The 12077-nt window shown below is 40.6% G+C and overlaps 1 pseudogene; it reads left to right on the top strand.

Annotated features, from left to right (window-relative positions):
- The first annotated feature begins 11145 nt into the window (after positions 1-11145).
- LOC101108457 (chromobox protein homolog 3-like) lies at positions 11146-11838 on the top strand (annotated as a pseudogene).
- The last annotated feature ends 239 nt before the right edge of the window (positions 11839-12077 follow it).

Raw genomic sequence — 12077 nt, 5'->3', positions numbered from 1 at the left:
GAAAGGGAGTCTGCTGTTTTCTCAGACTTTCTGTTAAATGAACATCAGAATCTCTACTAAAAACCGAAAAACGAGGCAGCCTTAAAAGCTTAGGTGAACACTTTTGAAACTTAAAAAAGCCATTAAGGGGTACATAGTTCAGTTCAGTTCAGTTGCTCAGTTGTCTCCGACTCTTTGCGACCCCATGAATCACAGCATGCCAGGCCTCCCTATCCATCACACTCCCGGAGTTCACTCAGACTCAAATCCATCGAGTCAGTGATGCCATCCAGCCATCTCATCTTCTGTTGTCCCCTTCTCCTCCTGCCCCCAATCCCTCCCAGCATCAGAGTCTTTTCCAATGAGTCAACTCTTTGCATGAGGTGGCCAAAGTACTGGAGTTTCAGCTTCAGCATCATTCCTTCCAAAGAAATCCCAGGGCTGATCCCCTTCAGAATGGACTGGTTGGACCTCCTTCCAACACCACAGTTCAAAAGCATCAATTCTTCAGTGCTCAGCCTTCTTCACAGTCCAACTCTCACATCCATACATGACTACTGGAAAAACCATAGCCTTGACTAGACGGACCTTAGTTGGCAAAGTAATGTCTCTGCTTTTGAATATGCTATCTAGGTTGGTCATATCTTTTCTTCCAAAGAGTAAGTGTCTTTTAATTTCATGGCTGCAGTCACCATCTGCATTGATTTTAGAGCCCCCCAAAATAAAGTCTGACACTGTTTCCCCTGTTTCCCCATCTATTTCCCATGAAGTGATGGGACCAGATGCCATGATCTTCGTTTTCTGAATGTGGAGCTTTAAGCCAACTTTTTCACTCTCCTCTTTCACTTTCATCAAGAGGCTTTTTAGTTCCTCTTCACTTTCTGCCATAAGGGTGGTGTCATCTGCATATCTGAGATTATTCATTCCAATCCCAAAGAAAGGCAATGCCAAAGAATGCTCAAACTACTGCATAATTGCACTCATCTCACATACTAGTAAAGTAATGCTCAAAATTCTCCAAGCCAGGCTTCAGCAATACGTGAACCGTGAACTTCCTGATGTTCAGGCTGGTTTTAGAAAAGGCAGAGGAACCAGAGATCAAATTGCCAACATCTGCTGGATCATAGAAAAAGCAAGAGAGTTCCAGAAAAACATCTATTTCTGCTTTATTGACTATGCCAAAGCCTTTGACTGTGTGGATCACAGGAAACTGTGGAAAATTCTGAAAGAGATGGGAATACCAGACTACCCGACCTGCCTCTGGAGAATCCTGTATGCAGGTCAGGAAGCAACAGTTAGAACTGGACATGGAACCACAGACTGGTTCCAAATAGGAAAAGGAGTATGTCAAGGCTGTATATTGTCACCCTGCTTATTTAACTTATATGCAGAGTACATCATGAGAAACGCTGGACTGGAAGAAACACAAGGGGTACATAAGACACCTATAATTATTCCTGTAAATAAATTTTGATTTTTTTAATTGATTTTTTTATTGACTTCTATCAGCATGATTAACCCCTTAAGCTGATTTTTCCACTGGCAGGGAACGAATAAAATTCATTGTTTCTACAGAAGTGAGCTCACAAGGTAAAATGAATGTTCTCAGAGTTATACAGTCATATTTCAGGAAGAATGCTAATGCTGCTTTATAGTCAATCATGCAGAGCCAATTTGGGGTTGCAAGGTATGACTTCTATGGAATCCAAGGTTTTTTGTGTGGCACTTAGGTCAGATCTATAACACTAATTCTCAGTGTGCTGGTTGAAGAGGAAAAATGTCCTTACAGAAGGATAAAGTAGGAATTAATTTTAACATATATTTCCCAGAATCATATTAGCAAATAAGTGAAATGTTATTTTTATATCAAGCAATTCTAGTTGTTGTAATCCGGCATCATTTCTGCCTACTTTCTTTTTGAGATAGTTATTACTAAATAATAATATAGGAAGAGAAAAAAAAAAAACTAAGAAATCACTGTTACCTGTGACATCTGCAGATTTAACTTATATGGCTAACATAATTGTGTGCTGACTTTTCTTCAGTAGTGACGAGGCATACATGCAGAATTTGAAGGTAGGGTTCTACTTTAGTATGTCATGTACCAAAGAATCCATTTAGATAAATTGAGGTACTTTTTTTACATAGACTTGCAATTTTTAGGCCCACATCATTTCTTTTTTTATACTATTAGTTTCATTCATCTGTGGAAAAATTAATAATAAGTATTTCATAGTTCATACTCTATATGTACTCTATAGGAAATTTCCTTTTAAATATTGGGAACCTTTAAAAAACTGGAGATAGAAAAAGGGTTCATTATAAAGTTGAAGCAAACAATGACCACTGAGAATTTATTGTTAAAGTTACATGAAACTGTTTTCTTTTGGCCATCAGTCACCGAGATTACATGATAATTTAAATCTCTTTCAATTTTAACTCATTTTAATGATTACCTTATTTTCATTGTGACTTCTTTTCTAAGAAAAAATTGTGCTTTATGTATCTTAGAAATTAAGCATCTTTTAATGTCATTGCATTTATAAAACAATTTTCCTATAAAATTTCCTATATGAAATATACATGTTAGAATGACAGCTAATAAAATCATTGACATATATTTAAGGGAAAATTGCATATGAAAAGAAATTAGTATTCTCTGGTTAGGCATATTTGCCAAAATGCTAAAATGAAATGGCAAAATCTCCAATGAGAACATTATGAATTTTTGTAACATAAATGATTTTATTTTTCATATGGGGGTTTGGAGTAGAGAAGTACTCAGATGATGACACGATTTCCTTCATGATACTAATATTTTAAAGGTGGAAAAGAAAACCCTCCAAATTGAAACTTTGCACAAGGTAATTCACTAAATTCCTACTTGGTTTTCCTATACCTAGTTTTAATTGTGGCAAGTAATAATAAAGTCAGGCACTGGTATTTGTTAACTTCAGTGGATCTTTGTAAGACAGGCAGAGATTTTTGTTTCAAGAATCTTATTTATTTTGGATATAAGGGGAAAACAGCCTCAGAATCTTACTGCCAGTATTTGTTTATTCAGAATAGCTCTCAATTTTCTTTTTTTCTCAACAAAAAAATTCAGTGTCAATCAGTTAGATCATGTAACATCCAAAGCAAAATTTTGTGGAAGGCTATCTGTGTCATGATATTCTGGTATAAAGGGTAATACACTAAGTTCTTTTGCCCTCTGCAGTAGTTTAGTGTAAAATTGCAGGTATTTTAATAACATGTTCCAAGTAGAGTTTTTGAGAGACAACATACTAAAAGAGCAGTGGCTCTGAAACTTGAGGATTTCACCAGCATCTCTTGTGGGGCTTGCTTGTCCCCACTCCACAGTTTCTGATTGCGAAGTGTTACAGAAGTGCTGGGAATTTGCATGCCTAACAGTTTCCAGGTAATTCTCCTGCTGCAGGTCCTAGGAATCATTTGTGAATCATTACCCTGAGGAAACAGTCTTGTTCTGATGGGTGGGGCCATGCTCAGTAAATCTTTAATACAATTTTCTGTCTCCCATGGGTGGGGCTGTGTTCCTTCCCTGTTGTTTGACCTGAACCAAGCTCTGGTGGAAGTAATGAAGATAATGGCAACCTGCTTCAAAAGGAGTATTAAAGATTTACTGAGCATGGTCTCTTCTGCCAAGAGAATGCACTGGTCATACCAAACACCCTCTTCCAACAACATAAGGGAAGACTCTACACATGGACATCACTAGATGGTCAATAACAAAATCAGATGGATTATATCCCTTGCAGCCAAACATGGAGAAGCTCTATAGAGTCAGCAAAAACAAGAAGAAGCTGACTGTGGCTCAGATCATGAAATCCTTATTGCCAAATTCAGACTTAAATTGAAGAAAGTAGGGGAAACCACTAGACCATTCGGGTATGACCTCAAGCTGGAATCCAAGATTGCTGGGAGAAATATCAATAACCTCAGATATGCAGATGACACCACCCTTATGGCAGAAAGTGAAGAGCAACTAAAAGCCTCTTGATGAAAGTGAAAGAGGAGAGTGAAAAAGTTGGCTTAAAGCTCCACATTCAGAAAACGATCATGGCATCTGGTCCCATCACTTCATGGGAAATAGATGGGAAACAGTGGAAACAGTGTCAGACTTTAATTTTTGGGGCTCCAAAATCACTGCGGATGGTGACTGCAGCTATGAAATTAAAAGACGCTTACTCCTTGGAAGGAAAGTTATTACCAACCTAGATAGCATATTCAAAAGCACAGGCATTACTTTGCCAACAAAAGTCTGTCTAGTCAAGGCTATGGTTTCTCCAGTGGTCATGCATGGATGTGAGAGTTGGACTGTGAAGAAGGCTGAGCACTGAAGAATTGATGCTTTTGAACTGTGGTGTTGGAGAAGACTCTTGAGAGTCCCTTGGACTGCAAGGAGATCCAACCAGTCCATTCTAAAGGAGATTGGTCCTGGGTGTTCTTTGGAAGGAATGATGCTGAAGCTGAAACTCCAGTACTTTGGCCACCTCATGTGAAGAGTTGACTCATTGGAAAAGACTCTGATGCTGGGAGGGATTGGGGGCAGGAGGAGAAGGGGACGACAGAGGGTGAGATGGCTAGATGGCATCACTGACTGGATGGACATGAGTCTGAGTGAACTCCGGGAGTTGGGAGTCTGGGAGTTGGTGATGGACAAGGAGGCCTGGCATGCTGCAATTCATGGGATCGCAAAGAGTAGGACGTGACTGAGTGACTGAACTGAACTGAACAATTACACAGTGGAAGTGAGAAATAGATTTAAGGCACTAGATCTGATAGACAGAGTGCCTGAAGAACTATGAGCAGAGGTTCCTGACATTGTACAGAAGACAGGGATCAAGACCATCCCCAAGAAAAAGAAATGCAAAAAGGCAAAATGGTTGTCTGAGGAGGCCTCTCAAATAGCTGTGAAAAGAAGAGAAGCCAAAGCAAAGGAGAAAAGGAAAGATATACCCATTTGAATGCAGAGTTCCAAAGAATAGCACAGAGAGATAAGAAAGCCTTCCTCAGTGATCAGTGCAAAGAAATAGAGGGAAACAATAGAACGGGAAAAACTAGAGATCTGTTAAAGAAATTAGAGATACCAAGGGAACATTTCATGCAAAGATGGGCTCGATAAAGGACAGAAATGGTATGGACCTACCATTTGGTCCAGAAGGCATTAAGAAGAGGTGGCAAGAATACACAGAAGAGCTATCCAAAATAGATCTTCATGACCCAGATAAGCACATAGGTGTGATCACTCACCTAGAGCCAGACATCCTGAAATGTGAAGTCAAGTGGGCCTTAGGAGGCATCATTAGGAACAAAGCTAGTGAATGTGATGAAATTCCAGTTGAGCTATTTCAAATCCTAAAAGATGATGCTATAAGAGTGCTGCACTCAGTATTCCAGCAAATTTGGAAAACTCAGCAGTGGCCACAGGACTGGAAAAGGTCAGTTTTCATTGCAATCCCTAAGAAAGGCAATGTCAAAGAATGCTTAAACTACTGTACAATTGTACTCACCTCACACACTAGCAAAGTAATGCTCAAAATTCTCCAAGCCAGGCTTCAACACTATGTGAACCGTGAACTTCCAAATGTTCAAGCTGGTTTTAGAAAAGGCAGAGGAACCAGAGATCAAATTTCCAACATCTGCTGGATCATAGAAAAAGCAAGAGAGTTCTAGAATAAAACATCTATTTCTGCTTTATTGACTATGCCAAAGCCTTTGACTGTGTGGATCACAGGAAACTGTGGAAAATTCTGAAAGAGATGGGAATACAGACCACCTGACCTGCCTCTTGGGAAATCTGTTTGCAGGTCAGGAAGCAACAGTTAGAACTGTACATGGAACAACAGCCTGATTCTAAATAGGAAAAGGAGCACGCCAAGGCTGTATATTGTCACCATGCTTATTTAACTTACATGCAGAGTACATCATGAGACATGCTGGGCTGGAAGAAGCACAAGCTGGAATCAAGATTGCTGGGAGAAATATCAATAACCTCAGATGTGCAGATGACACCACCATTATGGGAGAAAATGAAGAAGAGCTAAAGAACCTCTTGATGAAAGTGAAAGCAGAGACTGAAAAAGTTCGCTTAGAGCTCAACATTGAGAAACTAAGATCATGGCATCTGGTCCCATCACATCATGGGAAATAGATGGGGAGATAGTGAAAACAGTGTCAGACTTTATTTTGGGGGGCTCCAAAATCACTGCAGATGGTGACTGCAGCAATGAAATAAAAAGACACTTACTCCTTTGAAGAAAAGTTATGACCAACCTAGACAGCATATTAAAAAGAGAGACATTACTTTACCAACAAAAGTCTATTCAGTCAAGGCTGTGGTTTTTCCAGTAGTCATGTTCGATGAGAAAGTTGGACTATAAAGAAAGCTGAGCACCGAAGAATTGATGCTTTTGAACTGTGGTGTTGGAGATGACTCTTGAGAGTCCCTTGGATGGCAAGGACATCCAACCAGTCCATCCTAAAGGAAATCAGTGCTGAATGTTCATGGAAGGACTGATGTTGAAGCTGAAACTCCAATACTTTGCTCACTTGATGTGAAGAACTGACTTATTTGAAAAGACCCTGATGCTAGGAAAGATTGAAGGCAGGAGGAGAAGGGAATGACAGAGGATGAGATAGTTGGATGGTATCACCAACTCAATTGACATGAGTCTGAGTAAACTCCAGGAGTTGGTGATGGACAGGGAGGCCTGGCGTGCTGTAGTCCATGGGGTCGCAAAGAGCTGGACACGAATAAGTGATTAAAGTGAACTGAACTGAGATTTGCCAAGGACCCAGAGATCCCTCAGAGACTGAGACATAATTGTGTTTGAGTGTCTCCTGTGGAGGTATGGATCAGTGGTGGTCTGCTTCAGGGGAAGGGAGTCTGGGTGCAGTAGACCAGGGTGTAGCATAAGCCCTCTTGGAGGATGTTGCCATTAATTCCACCACAGAGCTGCCAGAATGTACACAGGACTGAGGAAACAGACTCTTGGTGGTTATAAACAAAACATTGTGTGCTACTAGGACCCAGGAGAAAGGAGCAGTGACCCCACAAGAGACTGACCCTGACTTGCCCAGGAGTGTCCAGGAGTCTCCGACAGAGTGTGGGTTGGCAGTGGCCTGGTGCAATATAAGGGGCACTGAATGAAGCAGTGCCTGTATGGTACCTTTTAAAGGAGGTCACAATTATCTTTATTACCGCCACCATAGTTTGGCCCCAGGTAAATAACAGGGAAGGAACACAGCACCACCCATCAACAGAAAATTAGACTCAAGATTTACTGGGCATGGCCCCACCCATCAGAACAAGACCACGTTTCCCCATCAGGAAGCTTCCATAAGCTTCTTATCCTTCTCCATCAGAGGGCAGACAAACTGATAACCACAATCACAGAAAACTAACCAATCTGATCACATGGACCACAGCCTTGTCCAATTCAATGAAACTATGAGCCATGCCATGTAGGGCCACCCAAGATAGATGGGTCATGGTGGAGAGTTCTGATAAAACATGTTCCACTGGAGAAGGGAATGGCAAATGACCAGGTTTTTTTTGCCTGAGAGCCCCATGAACAGTTTGAAAAGGCAAAAGATAGGACACTGAAAGATGAACTCCGCAGGTCAGTAGGTACCCAATATGCTACTGGAGATCAGTGGAGAAATAACCAGAAATAATGAAGAGATGGAGCCAAAGCAAAAACAATACAAAAACAAAAACAAAAACACTTGTGAATGTGACTGGTGATGGAAGTAAAGTCTGATGCTGTAAAGAACAATGTAGCATAGGAATCTGGAATGTTAGGTCCATGAATCAAGGCAAGTTGGAAGTGGTCAAACAGAAAATGGCAAGAGTGAACATCAACATTGTAGGAATCAGCAAACTAAAATGGACTGGAATGGGTGAATTTAACTCAGATGAACATTATATCTGCTACTGTGGGCAGGAATCCCTTAGAAGAAATAGAGTAGCCCTTATAGTCAACAAAAGAGTCCAAAATGCAGTGCTTGGATGCAATCTCAAAAATTACAGAATGATCTTTGCTAGTTTCCAAGGCAAACCATTCAGTATCACAGTAATCCAAGTCTATGCCCTGTCCAGTAATGCTGAAGAAGCTGAAGTTGAATGGTTCTATGAAGACCTACAAAGCCTTCTAGAACTAACACCCAAAAAAGATGTCCTTTTCATTATAATGGACTGGGATGCAAAATTAGGAAGGCAAGAAATGCCTGGAGTAACAGGCAAATTTGGCCTTGGAGTACAGCATGAAGCAGGGCAAAGACTAATAGAGTTTTGCCAAGAGAATTCACTGGTTATAGCAAACACCCTCTTCCAACAACACAATAGAAGACCCTACTATACATGGACATCACCAGATGATCAATACCAAAATCAGATGGATTATACTCTTTGCAGCCAAAGATGGAGAAGCTCTATACAGTCAGCAAAAACAAGACCTGGAGCTGACTGTGGCTCAAATCATGAACTCCTTATTGCCAAATTCAGACTTAAATTGAAGAAAGTACGGAAAGACTTAAATTGAAGAAAGCTAGACCATTCAGGTATGACCTAAGTCACAGTGGAAGTGACAAATAGATTCAGGGAATTAGATCTGAAAGAGTGCCTGAAGAACTATGGACAGAGGTTTGTGACATAGTACAGGAGGCAGCAATCAAGACCATCCCCAAGAAAAAGAAATGCAAAAAGGCAAATTGGTTGTCTGAGGAGGGCTTAGAAATGGCTGAGAAAAGAAGAGAAGTGAAAGGCAAAGGTAAAAAGGAAAGAAACACCCATTTGAATGCAGAGTTCCAAAGAATATCAAGGAGAGATAAGAAAGCCTTCCTCAGTGATCAGTGCAAAGAAATAGAGGGAAACAATGGAATGGGAAAGACTAGATATCTCTTCAAGAAAATCAGAGATACCAAGGGAACATTTCTTGCAAAAAATGGGCACAATTTATTGTGGGCAGAAATGGTATGGACCTAACAGAAGCAGAAGACATTAAGAAGAGGTGACAAGAACACACAAAAGAATTATACAAAAGTTCTTTGTGTATAAAAGAACTCCAAGACCCAGATAACCACAATGGTGTGATCACCCACCTAGAGCCAGATATCCTGGAATGTGAAGTTAAGTGAACCTTAGGAAGCATCACTATGAACAAAGCTAGTGGAAGTGATGAAATTCCAGTTGAGCTATTTCAAACCCTGAAAGATGATGCTGTGAAAGCACTGCACTCAGTATTCCAGCAAATTTGGAAAACTCAGCAGTGGCCACAGGACTGGAAAAGGTCAATTTTCATTCCAATCCCTAAGAAAGGCAATGCCAAAGAATGCTCAAACTACTGTACAATTGCACTAATCTCATACACTAGCAAAGTAATGCTTAAAATTCTCCAAGCCAGGCTTCAACACTACGGGAACTGTGAACTACCAGATGTTCAAGCTGGATTTAGAAAAGTCAGAGGCACCAGAGATCAAATTGCCAAAAGCCACTGGATCATGTCATGGAAAAAGCAAGAGAATTCCAGAAAAACATCTACTTCTGCTTTATTGACTATGCCAAAGCTTTTGACTGTGTGGATCACAAAAAAACTGTGGAAAATTCTGAAAGAGATGGGAATACAGACCACCTGACCTGCCTCTTGAGAAATCTGTATGCAGGTCAGGAAGCAACAGTTAGAACTGGACATGGAACAACAGACTGGTTCCAAATAGGAAAAGGAGTACGTCAAGGCTGTATATTGTCACCCTGCTTATTTGACTTATATGCAGAGTACATCATGAGAAATGCTGGAAGGGAAGAAACACAAGCTGGAATCAAGATTGCCGGGAGAAATATCAATCACCTCAGATATTCAGATGACACCACCGTTATGGCAGAAAGTGAAGAGGAACTAAAAAGCCTCTTGATGAAAGTGAAAGAGCAGAGTGAAAAAGTTGGCTTAAAGCTCCACATTCAGAAAACGAAGATCATGGCATCCGGTCCCATCACTTCATGGGAAATAGATGGGGAAACAGTGGAAACTGTGTCAGACTTTATTTTTGTGGGCTCCAAAATCACTGCAGATGGTGACTGCAGCCATGAAATTAAAAGACGCTTACTCCTTGGAAGGAAAGTTATGACCAACCTAGATAGCATATTCAAAAGCAGAGATATTACTTTGCCATCAAAGGTCTGTCTAGACAAGGCTATGGTTTTTCCAGTGGTCATGCATGGATGTGAGAATTGGACTGTGAAGAAAGCTGAGCACTGAAGAATTGATGCTTTTGAGCTGTGGTGTTAAAGAAGACCCTTGAGAGTCCCTTGGACTCCTAGGAGGTCCAACCATTCCATTCTAAAGGAGATCAGTCCTGGGTATTCATTGGAAGGACTAATACTAAAGCTGAAACTCCAATACTTTGGCCACCTCATGTGAAGAGTTGACTCATTGGAAAAGACTCTGATGCTGGGAGGGACTGGGGGCGGGAAGAGAAGGGGACGACAGAAGATGAGATGGCTGATGGCATCACTGGCTCGATGGACGTGAGTTTGAGTGAACTCCGGGTGTTGGTGATGGACAGGGAGGCCTGGCGTGCTCTGATTCATGGGTCACGAAGAGTCAGACATGACTGAGCAACTGAACTGAACTGAACTGAACAGCACGCGAAATGCCAGGCTGGATGAAGCACAAACTGGAATTAAGATTGCCGGGAGAAATATCAATAACCTCAGATATGCAGATGACACCACTCTTGTGGCAGAAAGAGAAGAGGAACTAAAGAGCCTCTAGATGAAAGTGAAAGAGGTGAATGAAAAAGCTGGCTTAAAACTCAACATTCAGAAAACAAAGATCATGGTATCTGATCTCATCACTTCATGGCAAATAGATTGGGAAACAACGAAACAGTGAGAGACTATTTTTTTGGCTCCAAAATCACTGCAGAATGTAACTACAGCCGTGCAATTAAAAAACACTTGCCCCTTAGAAGAAAAGCTATGACCAATCCAGATAGCATATTAAAAAGCAGAGACACTCGCCGTATCCTGGCAGCGGCCCAGAGCACAGCACTGCTCCCCAGCCCCCTACCCCCTTGTATGTGACTGGAGCTTGAGGCGCAGGGCTGGAGACGTCGCAGACCAGGAACCTGAGCAGCTCAGAGGCAGTGAATAATAGCTCTTCAAGTCTGCAATTAAAAAATGGCCTCCAATAAAACTACACTGCAAAAAATGGGAAAGAAGCAAAATGGAAAGAGTAAAAAAGTTGAAGAGGCAGAACCTGAATAATTTGTAGTAGAAAAAGTACTGGACTGCCATGTAGTGAATGGGAAGGTGGAGTATTTCCTGAAGTGGAAGGGATTTACAGATGCAGAGAATACTTCGGAACCTGAAGAAAATTTAGATTGTCCAGAGTTAATTGAAGCATTTCTTAATTCTCAAAAAGCTGGTAAAGAAAAAGATGGAACAGAAAGAAAATCTTTGTCTGACAGTGAATATGATGATAGCAAATCAAAGAAGAGAAGAGATGCTGCTGACAAACCGAGAGGTTTTGCCGGAGGTCTTGATCCAGAACCAATAATTGGTGCCACAGACAGCAATGGAGAATTAATGTTCCTCATGAAATGGAAAGATTCCAATGAGGCGGACTTGGTACTGGCAAAAGAGGCAAATATGAAGTGTCCTCAAATTGTAATTGCTTTTCATGAAGAGAGACTAACTTGGCATTCTTGTCTGGAAGATGAGGCTCAATAATTGTTTGCATTGCCTTTTATATATATATTTATATATATATAAAATGTAGGTCTTGGTTTTTTGATTTATTAGTGTGAAGAAATAACTGCATTCTAGTGAAAATCAGGTTTGATATGTTTGTTTTGAAGTAATAATGGAGAAGTTAACATTGGGTTTTTTGTTTTGGGGTTTTTTTTCCACCTGTAGCACTTTGAACGAATAAAAGCTTTCTGTAGTTGCCTCCTTTAGTAGGAAAGAATTTGATACCATGGTGTATTATTTCCTCAGCATTAGAGAACAGTTTTTCTAAATGTTGGAGGAAATCTCCATAGTCATTACTCAATCAGAATTTAGAATTTGCATTTTT

This window comes from Ovis aries, chromosome 2 (assembly GCF_016772045.2).
Source record: "Ovis aries strain OAR_USU_Benz2616 breed Rambouillet chromosome 2, ARS-UI_Ramb_v3.0, whole genome shotgun sequence".
In the NCBI taxonomy this organism is placed as follows: domain Eukaryota; kingdom Metazoa; phylum Chordata; class Mammalia; order Artiodactyla; family Bovidae; genus Ovis; species Ovis aries.
This window is presented reverse-complemented; position numbering and strand designations above follow the sequence as displayed.